The sequence below is a fragment of the Sapajus apella genome, unplaced genomic scaffold (genome assembly GCF_009761245.1).
Source record: "Sapajus apella isolate SASKATOON/1434 unplaced genomic scaffold, GSC_monkey_1.0 scaffold20, whole genome shotgun sequence".
NCBI classification, from domain to species: domain Eukaryota; kingdom Metazoa; phylum Chordata; class Mammalia; order Primates; family Cebidae; genus Sapajus; species Sapajus apella.
This window is the reverse complement of record NW_022436960.1, coordinates 20714073-20727146: the sequence shown is the minus strand read 5'-3', so window position 1 is coordinate 20727146 and position 13074 is coordinate 20714073.

Below are 13074 nucleotides of genomic sequence, written 5' to 3'. Positions count from 1 at the left end.
GACAAGAGGCTGACCTAAAATGTTAAAATGAAAATACGCGGGAGGCTGAGGCAGGAGAATTGCTTGACTCCGGGAGGTGGAGGTTGCGGTGAGCCGAGATTGTGCCACTGTCCTCCAGCCTGGGCAACAAGAGCGAAACTCTGTCTAAAAAAAAAAAAGAAAGAAAAAGAAAATCCGGAAAATGATATGTCTATAGGAGGCTTTGGAGGGCTCCAACTATAACCCTAGGCCACACACATGTGCAGGATGTGTGCATGCCTAGGGAAGATCTTATAAGACCCTGATGTCTCACTTCTGGTTAACCTTGAGAGTGTTCAAAGCAACACATGAAGTCTAAAGCAGAGTTATAAACTGCTGGAGAATTGAAGATATGCCCTAATACACAATAGAGCAAAGTGTAAAAGACTTATTAGTTAACATTATATAAAACAATCTCTCTTCAATCATTGGCTAACTACTGAGTTAACCAAACAAAAACTTCACTGATTATATACTACACTGAATAAAGACTTTTCAAAATTAATATAGGAAAGTCATTGAACAAAGAGCAGCAAACATCAACAAGAAACTCTGGGAGAAGGTAGAACATGATGCCTAGAATTTTCACATTATATTATTTAAAATTTTCAGTTTTTTGGGTTCTTGTTTTTTTTTGAGACAGAGTGTTGCTTTTGTTACCTAGGCTGGAGTGCAATGGCGTGTTCTCAGCTCACTGCAAACTCCGCCTCACGGTTCAAGCAATTCTCCTGCCTCAGCCTCTGGAGTAGCTGGGATTACAGGCACCTGCCGCCACATCTAGCTTGTTTTTAGTAGAGACAGGGTTTCACCACATTGGCCAGGCTGGTCTCGAACTCCTGACCTCAGGTGATCCACCTGCCTCAGCTTCCCAAAATGCTGGGATTACAGATGTGAGCCACCATGCTTGGGCAACATTTTCACTTTAGGAAAGTAGTTCCCATACACAGGTACTGCCAAACAAAATGAAGCAACAGTTAATGAAAACAGTTCTTGAGCAAGCCTGTTTGTTGGACTCACTAGACAAAGTATTCGTATGTTCAAAGAATTAAAGGAAACTATATAGAAAGAACTAAAGGAAAATGTGGCACAATGCCTCATCAAACAGAATATTAATACAAAGATAGAAAGTATTTTTAAAAGGTCAAATACTAATTCTAGAGTTGAAAAGCACAATAAACTAAACATTTGCCAGAGAGGCTCATCAGCAGATTTTTGCTGGCAGAAGAGAAAATTGAGGAACATCAAGATAGGTAAAAAGATATCACTGAGTTTTAGAAACAGGAAAAAAGTGAAGGAAAATGAAGTACTTCAGAAACCTATGGAACACCCTCATATGTACCAATAATCAAATTCCAGAAGGACAGTGAAAAAGAAACAGAAAGAATGTTTGAATAAATAATGGCTGAAACCTCACAAACTTGATGAAAAACTTTATACAGTGAAGAAGTTCAACAAATTCCAAATAGGATACACTCTAAGATTTTCCTACTATGAAGATTAATTTTACATTTCAACTTGTCTGGGCCATGAGGCTGAGACATTTGGTTGAACATTACTATGGATGTTTCTGTGAATGTATTTTTGGATAAGATTAACATTTAAATCAGCAGACTGAGTAGAAGAGTTTGCCCTAGATAATGTGATGGACTTCATCCAATAAAGGGCTGAATAGAATAAAAAGGCCAACCATCCCCAAAGTAGGTGAGAACTTTTCCTGACTGATGGCCTTCAAAATGGGACATTGACCTTTTTCCTGCCTTACTACGCCAACTAAAACTTTGTATCTTCCTGAGTCTGAAGACTCCTTGCCTTCAGATAGGAACTACACCACTGGCCCTGGTGTTCAGTCTTTAGCTCTCCTGAGTTTCCAACTTGGTAACTCAACTCACCCTGAAGACCTCAAGATGTACCAATCTGCATGTATCTATATCTTATATATAGTGAATATCTTTATACGCATACATACACTTCCTATTGGTTCCTCTCTGAAGAAACTTGACTTTTACACCTACCTAGATATGTCATGGGAAACTCTCGAAAGCAAAGACAAAAACAGAATCTTAAAAGCCAAAAAAGATAACTGTCTCATCAATAAGACTAACAGCTAACATGTCAAAAATGATAGAGGCTAAAAAGCAGTGAGCTGGCATATTCAAATTGCTGAAAGTAAAGGATTGCAACCAAAGTCTCTATATTCAGCAAAACTATTCATCAAAAACTAAAAAGAAATGAAGACATTTCAAGATAAACAAAAACTAAGCATTCAATGCTAGTGACCTCTATAAGAGATATTAAAGGCTTCAGGCTGGAAAGAAAGAACACTAGAAAATAACTTGAATCTATATAAAGAAATAAAAAGCATTGGAGGTAACTTTATAGGTAAATATAAAAGATAATATAAATGTATTTTTGTTGATAAATCTTTTCTCCTAGTTCACTCAAAAAACTACAAAAAATAGTAATTAAAAAACTTTGATTATGTAATATATAATGATCCTATACTGGGTGTATTAGTCCTTTTTCACACTGCTATGGAGATACTACCTTAGACTGGGTAATTTGTAAACCAAAAAGGTTTAATTGACTCACAGTTCCACATGGCCGAGAAAGCCTCAGGAAACTTGCAATCATGCCAGAAGGTGAGGAAAAACAGGCATCTTCTTCATGAGACAGCAGGAGAGAGAGAGAGAGAGAGAGAGAGAGAGCAGGGCAAACTGCCACTTTTAAACCTCTCTACTGAAAACAAACCATGAGTTTGGTTCAGGGACAGGAAAAAAAAAAAAAGCAAGTTCCAGGTATAAAATTGAACAGAGACATTTTAAATTAGGACCCAGTTACCATTTCAGTGTGTTTACAACACTTCTGCCCCCTAAGGCCTCCCTGAGATGAAGTGACATACCCTTCTCAACATGGAATTGAGCATGATATTTCCATTTTTTTGTTGTTGTTGTTCGTTTTTTTTTTTTGAGATGAAGTTTCACTCTTGTTGCCCAGGCTAGAGTGCAATGGTGTGAAGTTGGTTCATCTCAACCGCCACCTCTGGGGTTCAAGCAATTCTCCTACCTCAGTCACTAGAGTAGCTGAAATTACAGGCATGTGCTACCATGTCTGGCTAATTTTGTATTTTTATTAGAGATGTGGTTTCCCCATGTTGGTCAGGCTGGTCTTAACTCTCGACCTCAGGTCATACGCCTTTCTCAGCCTCTCAAAATGCTGGGATTATAGGCATGAGCAACCATGCCCAGCCCGAATATTTCAGTTTTTAAAATGTCTCCTCATACTCTGCAGTTGCTCTTAGCAGCCCAGTGAGAGAGAAACAGGCTCCTATCTCTGAATTTAACTGATAGGAATGGATCATCCTCATTCAGAGAAACAACTGCGTTTTTTCAGATGCCATGCTCTGCACAGCCTCCCCTCAATGGGACAGCCAGACAGCATGCAGAGTTGCAGTGCACAAGGTTAGCAGGTGGAAAAGAAATCATGGCAAGCCAGTAAGGAGACTCATAGTTTTGAAGAAAAAAGTATTGTCCTTTAATAGGCACTGAGTTGATACTGTTCATTATAGTACAGTTTCTGGCAGAAGGCTCAGTCTTTATCCCTGTGCTCCTGGTTGTTAAGCCAGACCATAACTTAGGTATTGGGAAGATAAACTGTTGTGTTTAAGAGAATGGATTTTGAGAGTGAACAACCTAGGTTTGGGTCTTAGCTCTGAAACTTGAAGAGGCAAAGTGATATGGCCAAGGTCTCACAGCCATAATGGATAAGCTTCCTCAACTGCACTATGCCAATAACAATAGGGTTTTTGTCACAGGGTTGCTGTAAGGATTAAGGTGTCAAAAGCATTTTAAGCATGTTTTACTGTAAGTGATAATTCTCAAGAGTCATTTTTATTAAATGAGAGGCTGAATTTTACTTTAAATCAGTATTCTAGACAGCTTTCATAGATTTCCAGACTCTTGAGCCCAATTCTCTTAAACAGATAAGAGGTTGGTTTGGCAGAACTATAATATGTAAGCCTCAGAAATATTCCTAGATTTGGACTATGACTAACATTCCAAGCCTGTTAATTGCATATAATATAGATTGTAATGGGTCAAACAGAAAGAAAGGATAGGAGACTTATAGTTGCCTAACTCAAGGATTACACACTCCCTCAAGAAAAATGAGAAAGATGTTTAACTTCTTTTGCCATATTGATCTTGCAAGGAAGTCAAAGAACTGTGTCAGGGGCTGGGCATAGAAAGGGGGCTTTGCTTTTGGTGTTTTAGTCATGAAGTCCTTGCCTATGCCTATGTCCTGAATGGTATTGCCAGCATTTTCTTCTAGAGTTTTTATGGTGTTACGTCTTATGTTTAAATCTTTAATCCATCTGGAATTAATTTTTGTGTAAGGTGTAAGGAAGGGGTCCAGTTTCAGCTTTCTGCACATGGCTAGCCAGTTTTCAGTTTTCCCAACACCATTTATTAAACAGGGAATTCTTTCCCCATTGCTTGTTTTTGTCCAGTTTGTCAAAGATCAGGTGGTTGTAGATGTGTGGCATTACTTCCAAGGCCTCTGTTCTGTTCCATTGGTTTATATCTCTGTTTTGGTACCAGTATCATGCTGTTTTGATTACTATAGACTTGTAGTATAGTTTGAAGTCAGGTAGCATGATGCCTCCAGCTTTGCTCTTTTTGCTTAGGATTGTCTTAGATATGCTGGCTCTCTTTTGGTTCCATGTGAAGTTTAAGGTGATTTTTTTAGTTCTGCGAAAAGGTCAATGGTAGCTTGATGGGGATAGCATTGAATCTATAAATTACTTTGAGCAGTATGATCATTTTTATGATACTGGTTCTTCCTGACCATGAACATGGAATGTTTTTCCATCTGTTTTTGTCCTCTCTTATTTTCTTGCGCATTGGTTTGTAGTTCTCCTTTAAGAGGTCCTTCACGTCCTATGTTAGTTGTATTCCTAGGTATTTTATTCTCTTTGTAGCAGTTGTGAATGGAAGTTTGCTCATGATTTGGCTCTCTGTTTGCCTGTTATTGGTATATAGGAATGCTTGTGATTTTTGCATGTCGATCTTGTATCCTGAGACTTTGCTGAAGTTGCTCATAATCTTAAGGAGATTTTGGGCTGAGACGATGGGGGTCTTCTAAATGTACAATCATGTTGTCTCCAAATAGAGACAATTTGACATCCTCTTTTCCTAATTGAATACCCTTTATTTCTTTTTCTTGCCTGATTACTCTGGCTAGAACTTCCCAATACTATCTTGAATAGGAATAGTGAGAGAGGGCACCCTTGTCTAGTGCCAGTTTTCAAAGGGAATGCTTCCATTATTTGTTCATTCAGTATGATATTGGCTGTGGGTTTGTCATAAATAGCTTTTATTATTTTGAGATGCATTCCATCAATACCTAGTTTATTAAGAGTTTTTAGCATAAAGGGCTGTTGAATTTTGTCAAAGCCCTTCTCTGCATCTATTGCGATAATCATGTAGTTTTTGTCTTTGGTTCTGTTTATGTGATGGATTACCTTTATGTGATGGATTATAGATTTGCATATGTTGAGCCAACCTTGCATCCCCGGGATGAAGCCTACTTGATTGTGATGGATAAACTTTTGCTGTTGCATTCAGTTTGCCAGGATTTTATTGAAGATTTTTGAATCTGGCAACAGAAGCCGAAATAGACAAATGGGATCTAATTAAACTTAAGAGCTCCTGCACAGCAAAAGCAACAATCATTAGAATGAACTGGCAACCAACAGAATAGGAAAAAATATTTGCAAGATACCCATCTGACAAAGGGCTAATATCCAGAATATACAGATAATTAAAATAAATATACAAGAAAAAAACAACCCCATCAAAAATTGGGTGAAGGATATGAACAGACACTTTTCAAAAGAAGATGTTTTGCAGAAACATGAAAAAATGCTCATCATCACTGGTCATTAGAGAAATGCAAATCAAAACCACATTGAGATACCATCTCACGCCAGTTAGAATGGTGATCATTAAAAAGTCTGGAGACAACAGATGCTGGAGAGGATGTGGAGAAATAGGAGCGCTTTTACACTGTTGGTGGGAGTGTAAATTAGTTCAACCATTGTGGATGACAGTGTGGTGATTCCTCAGAGATCTAGAAATAGAAATACCATTTGACCCAGCAATCCCATTACTGGGTATATACCCAAAGGATTATAAATTGTTCTGTTATAAAGACACATGCACATGTATGTTCATTGTGGCACTGTTCACAAGAGCAAAGACTTGGAACCAACCCAAATGCCCATCAATGATAGACTGGACAAGGAAAATGTGACACATATATACCATGCAATTCTATGCAGCCATAAAAATGATGAGTTCATGTCTTTTGCGGGGACATGGATGAATCTGGAAACCATTACTCTCAGCAAACTGAAACAAGAACAGAAAGCCAAACACCACATATTCTCACTCATAAGTGGGTGTTGAACAATGGGAACACATGAACACAGGGAGGGGAACATCACACACTGGGGCCTGTTGGGGCTTTGGGGAGGCTGGAGAAGGATAACATTAGGAAAATACCTAATGTAGGTGACAGGGGGATGGAGGCAGCAAACCACCATGGCATGTGTATACCTATGTAACAATCCTGTAAGATCTGCACATGAACCTCAGAACTTAAAGTAAATTTTTAAAAAAAAGTTTTAAAAAAAAAAAAGTAAAAGAAAAAGAAACGGTGCTTTGCACTTTCAAATGGGTTGGCAGCGATTCTTCATCTTTTTAAGATAAGAAAAGTAAGGTCAAGAAGGTTAATCTCACCAAATAGCAAATCATTTTTTAATTGTCTACCTTGAAACAACATCTTTTGATTCTCGGCTTATTGAGTTTTACTTGAGGCTACATAGGAGCAAAAAAAAGAAAAATAAAAAAGGCAAACTTGAACACTGACTGTGATAGTGTTCATGAAAAAAGTAGAACCTTAACAGATCTCATGGTGATAAATAGAGGAAGACTTGAGGACTCTCCTTTTTTTTTTTTTTTTTTTTTTTTCCCCACTAAAGGAAATAGTTGTCTTTCATTTTACTCTGTTGATATGCTTGTAATTATGACTTGGAAAAGACATCCTGGGGAGAACTTCCTTATTTCAAAGGAAAACATAAATTGAACCATTGTAGGAGAAATGAAGCCACCAGGCACAACTATGATAGCTTATAATGAGACTTTACTAGGCCAGCAGGTAACCTGGGTGATGAGTCACGTCCCAGAGATTGTGAGAAATCAAGGGAAGACTGGAGGGAAGAGGTGCAGCAGGAGCTTGGAGCTGGCAGCTAGCCAGGAAGGTATAGAGGAGCTAAATTATGCATCTTATTTAGTGCATTTATTATAGGAACATTTCTAAGCAAACATTCTGAAACAAATATGACTATTCGTAAGCTCCCTGCTGTCCTGAGCAGATTTAGTGCTTGACAATTTTCTCATAATGGCTTTGTGGTGTTTGCTGAGTTTCTTCTATTGACAGCATTTTATGAATTGTCATTTTATGGGAATTTTAAATAGGCTGCATTTGCTCTTCATTTGTGGTTGTGTATCCAAGTCAGAAATGGATACATGTAAAGTGACGATGACACAGGAATGGGGAGAACATGGTTGTCTAAATCCTATTCAACTTAAGCTTTTGGTTAGCATTTACCAGATTATTATTCTTTCCTATTGTTTATTAATTTATTCTAGGAACTTTTGAACTTCTCTTTTGTGTTGGGGTTTGAATTCTAGATCCTAGGAGCATGAAGAGGGATAAGGTGAGGTCCTGATGTCAGGAAGTACAGTTTTCAGAGCTGGAGACAAACACGAAAAAGGCAAAGGCAGACCTAGATCGATAAAGGTACCAAATGTACCAAATGGTGTGAGGCAGACCCAAAGGTATAGTAATTCTACCTGGAAAGTAATGGGAAGAGGAAGAATGAATTTCAGAGAGGAAATAATGAGGGTATCCTTGATCTAGGAATTAAGTGAGCAGACAAAGTCAGCAATAGGCAAGATATGAATTAGCTTGGTGATTTGGGGAAATGAAAGCAGCTCAGAATAACTGGAGCATGAAGATGAGACAGAGGAGGAGACACAGCCAGAGTAAAGACTGGTAAAAGGGGGCCAGGGGATGGATCACTCTGTACACCATGTGAAGGAGTAGAGATACAAATAATTTGAAGTTCCACAGCCAAGATGACAAGTGGTATAGATGGAATCAAGGCAGTAGCATTGTGTCCAGAGGGGGCAAAAATAAGGTATGATTGATGGACAATGTATAGAATCTACAATATTTGATGGCATATTGAGTGAGGGGTGTGTGAGGAAAAGTGTGAAATCTAGAATGGGTCCGAAGTCTCTAGCTTGGGTGGCTGGATAATATGATCATGTAAAAGGCGGTAAATCTCACTTGATATCCCAAGCTGGGGAAGCAGAATATACTGTTTAAATATATAAATAAAAAATATACTGGAAGAAATTATAACAAATATTAGCAATGATAATAATTAATGCAATTATAGATTATATATTTTTATTCAGTTTCACAATATTTTATAAATTAAAAATAATAATCATGAATTACCTCTAGGACAGGAATAACTATAATAAAACATTTTAAAAAATAATAATTTGCTTCTGTCTGAAGACACCTTTACACAGAAAAGAAAAAAAAATCAACAGCTGACCTTAATATTTTCTTATTTCAAAGAAACCATTGACTATTCTTTTCTACTACTTGTGAACCTGTATCCTCATCTGAGAGTCTTAGCTTTTGATTAGAAATTCACCTTAAGTTTTTTGTTTATTCTTTGTCTGTAGTATTTCATAAGAAAAGTAATGCATCCTCTAGAGACTTTTGCCAATTTGAATTACTAAAAACCTGAAGCAGAACTGAACATTTGGCAGGATTGCACTATTGTGCTCCCTCTTGATGCTTCCATCATTTCTGGTTTTGATACCAGCTTTCAGTTTTCGTTAATTATGAGAAGTTATAAGAACACCTCCTTGTTCTTTTTCCAGTCCTAGAAGTAAGCAGAAGGAACATCAATCAACTTAAACTCCCACTAGAACGTTAAAGTCTTTAGAGATGAGCTGAACATCATAAAGCAGCCTTTTCTGTCTTACCTTTCTCCTATTACCTCTGCTGATCTTTTGCCTTGGCTAAATGCCTATTTCAATGTTGGGATTTCTGAGTCCTCCTGGGACTCAGAGGTTACAGCATATAATCATACTCCAGTGGCAAGTGGGCAGATAAAACTACCCACTTACCCATTTGCTAGGAAGAATTAGAAGGGAAGATGCACTTTGAGAATGCATTTTACCCAGGGGGATCATAATGTCAAGCTATAGCCAGCAATAGATGACTACTGAATGGACCATCTATCTCTGTAAAAGGCATTTCAACATGGCGAAGCCAGTAGCTGAGAGGCCAATTGAACTTTTGAAACAGTGAACAGCATGCATCTGGGCCTTATCGTCCAACTTCTTATTTTATTCCATTCCTATATCTTCAAAGTGCAGAGATCATTTTTTTCTTCATGAGAAGATTAAGATTTAGGCCAAAAGATTTTCTTTTGAGTTGTGTGAGAAAATGAGTGGAGGAGAGAAATAGTGAAATGGTACTTCTTTGCATATTAGATTCTATTCCCAATCAGCATGTTGCAGTTATATCCTGAAAATTAATGAGATTTTTTTCTTTTTGCCTATAATAGTGTGAACTTATATCTGGATTGATGACTTGACTTCTCAGAAATGTAGGTCTGGAAGATAGGTACATCAACATAAAGCATATATTGTAAAAATGTGATGTAATCGAGGTATAAAAGACTTGGTTTTGAATTTTGTTACTAGCCAAGTCACTTAGTCTAAGTGACACTAAAAATGTAGGAATAAAGGGCAATGGCGTCATGAAATTTAGATAAAATATTTAAAAATATCTATTAAAATTAAAGATAAAATTTTGTAACTTGGAATTTTAAGATATGACATAGCTAAATGACCTTAATCAGCATATGCTTTATTAAGGCTATAGCTATAATTTCATTAAGAAACACATTTGATCTCTGATGAATCAAATTCGGTAAACTTCAGTTTTCCAACTTCAAATAACCTGAGGGTGTATTATCTTCATTTTCCTAGGTAATGACTTGTTACTGATATAAATATATTTTTGTTACTGATATTTTAACAGAGCTTTGAACGGTTTAAATGCTTTTGTCATATGCCTTAGAGAGGTTTAATCCCTGACTAGTTGTCAGTACAGATTGTGATTCTTAAATTGTCTTTATTATGGCCTGAATCAAACAAATCCTGAGTTCCCTTCCCCACTGTGAAATCATTGCCCATTCCAAGAAGTCTCAGCATTTATACACGCATCACCTAACTGCACTTTTCTTAAAACTTCTCCAGATAGTAGTTGTTTCCATTCAGATATTGAAATAGCAAATTAGTGAGCACAGAGCTCTTGCCTATGATGTAAACAGCACCATCAAATAAAGATTATAGTGCACACCTTTTCTTGCTCACCTGTCTAAATTCTACTGAGTCATTGTAGGGAGAAGATAGAAGACAGTTGTCTGTTTGAATGGAGAAGACATCTGGTTAAATATAAAATATGTGGATTACGTAATAAAGAATTATAGACATATCAAGTCATACATTGAGAATTGCTGAATTTGCAGGGCAAAATTTGAAATCGACATCCTGGAGAACAGTGAATATGTGTTGATTGGCCATCACTTTTATAGCATTTCCTCTACTTTGTGGTGATTTACTGGGATAGTTTCCTAGTTCCCATGGTTTTGTTCTCCTAAACTGCACATCGCACGCGTTCCAACTTGCAATTCTAAAGGCTGTTGTAATTCTTCACCTTCTGGTCACAACATTCCTACAGGTAACTCCTAAGAGTATTCCTAAGACAGTGCTTGCATGTAATAAATGGCATGTGATTTCTATTAAACAGTCTTAGGAGACTGGGGATCGGTGTGTGCATAATCCTTCATTAGTCTTTCCCTTGCATGATTGTAGTGGCTCTTGAGAAAAATGAAGACTTACTGTTTCAGAATGTAAGGTAGGATAAAGCACAAAATTCCAGGACTAGGGAAAAAAATGCTTAAGAATTTCATTTTTTTTGGTTTTCACATGAAGACTTATCTAGGATTTAAGAGTGTCTATGTATGGCTTTAGGCCTTAATTTATGGCTTCATCACAAGTGGTTTCTCAAACCTTTACAAGTCTATTTTCATTTCCTGAGAGCAGGGTATCTCTTTCTCGTTCTCTCCGTAAAGCCTATCTCTGTAGTATTTGTTTGTCAGTCAGGCAGGATCCTAGCAGGAAACAGATGCTTATACCTCAAATTGAGTCTTTTGAGGAAAGTGTATTAGGAAGACCATCCACAAAGGTGTGGACAGACTATTAAAAGGCAACACGAGATGGAGCGTGCTTATGGAAAAGTGACAGAGGCAGCATTACCACCCTTGCAAAAGGAGAGTCAATAGAGAAAGGAAGAAGATAGAGAGAGCACTCTGCATCACTCTTCCAACTAGTATGGATGCAGAAAAGAGAGAGAAGACAGGGTAATTAATGTATCCTTTGAATTTACCTTCTTCCTTTTCTCTCTCAAAACTCCTGCAATTACTTCCCATCAGAAGAACCAATCAGTCAAAAGACAAGGGACCTGATATTTCTGTTGATGCAGCTTTTGTAGGTCAGCTCTCTAGAGTAAAGCAGGGTGGAAAAATGCAAAGAATAACACTGAAGGAGCAAATTAAAGATACTCAGTGCATTGGGTAAGTATATTTTGGTCTCTGTTGCCACTGCCTACAAGGCTGGGTGCACAGCAAATGTCTTGATTATTGGACTGAGGAGATCTCTGATTAGGAGCTCATTATACATCCAATGAAACTTCAAAAGTCCATAGTTTGATTTGGGTAAGCTATTCCCTAGAGCCCAAAAGAAGGGATTTGAACAAGAGATTTTTTGTCATTGCCTGGTGAATGTTTTATGGTAGGAAGCACGTTGGTTATTCTTAGACGGTCCAGATTCATTCTATGCACAGCTCTGCCTTTCTCTGTCTCCCGGGAGGCTGACCACTTCTAATTACATCTTGGTACTCCCTAGACATTTAGCTTCTGGTTGGGGTTTCAAAATGAGACGCTCTGGCTAAGCAAATAGGTTCTTGTTTTTGTATAAACTAGTAGAACCCAAGAGGTTAGGGATTGTGTTTCTTTTTCTTTGTTTCTTTCACAAACCCAGAAGAATAAGGCTCTATATATTACAATAAATATGTACTAAATTATTGATTGGCTGGAGGTTCATAAATATGTCTCAGCCTGCATTATAAAACAAATTCCAAAGTCCATTATGAATGCTGCTACAGGGAGAGATTTATTTCCCATCATGATTCATTCATTCAACAAATATTAATTTGACACTCCCACCCACTCTGTGCCATGTTGAGCACTAGGAATTACAGGTACAGTGGACGGCAATGCAGATGGAGCACTTGCCTTGATGGCTCTTAGAGAATGACATGGTGAGAAGAGCTTTAGCTTCAGAGCTCAGTATATGTGGGGCCGTGGTTCCAGGCCTGGTTTTATGCAGTGCTGGCACGCTTACATTACTTTTTACGAATCAGTTTTTCTTATTTGTAAAAATGGTGATATTAATATTTTATAAGTTTATTTTTGAAAATTAAATAAAATAAGGATAACAGATCACTTATTAACAGTGTTGTGTACAGAGCCAGAGGTTAACACATATTAGCTGCCATGATCAGTGAACTGCATGGGCACAGGAAAGAGCATGAAAGGCATTGATGATGCCAAGGTGGGAGCACCAACCTCAGAGGGGGAAAATCCAAGGACTGAACAAGCCATTTGGAAGAGGCCTAAACCAAGAAAAGGGACAAAAAAATCCCTTCTTGGCCCAATAAGAAAATCTTGCTTCTCAGAGTGACAAGCCAAGTTTCGGTATGTCAGGATGCTTGGTACTGGGATTTGTCTGTCAGCCCAACTACCGTGGTGCCAGGACTTGAATCCTCTGGCGTATATGA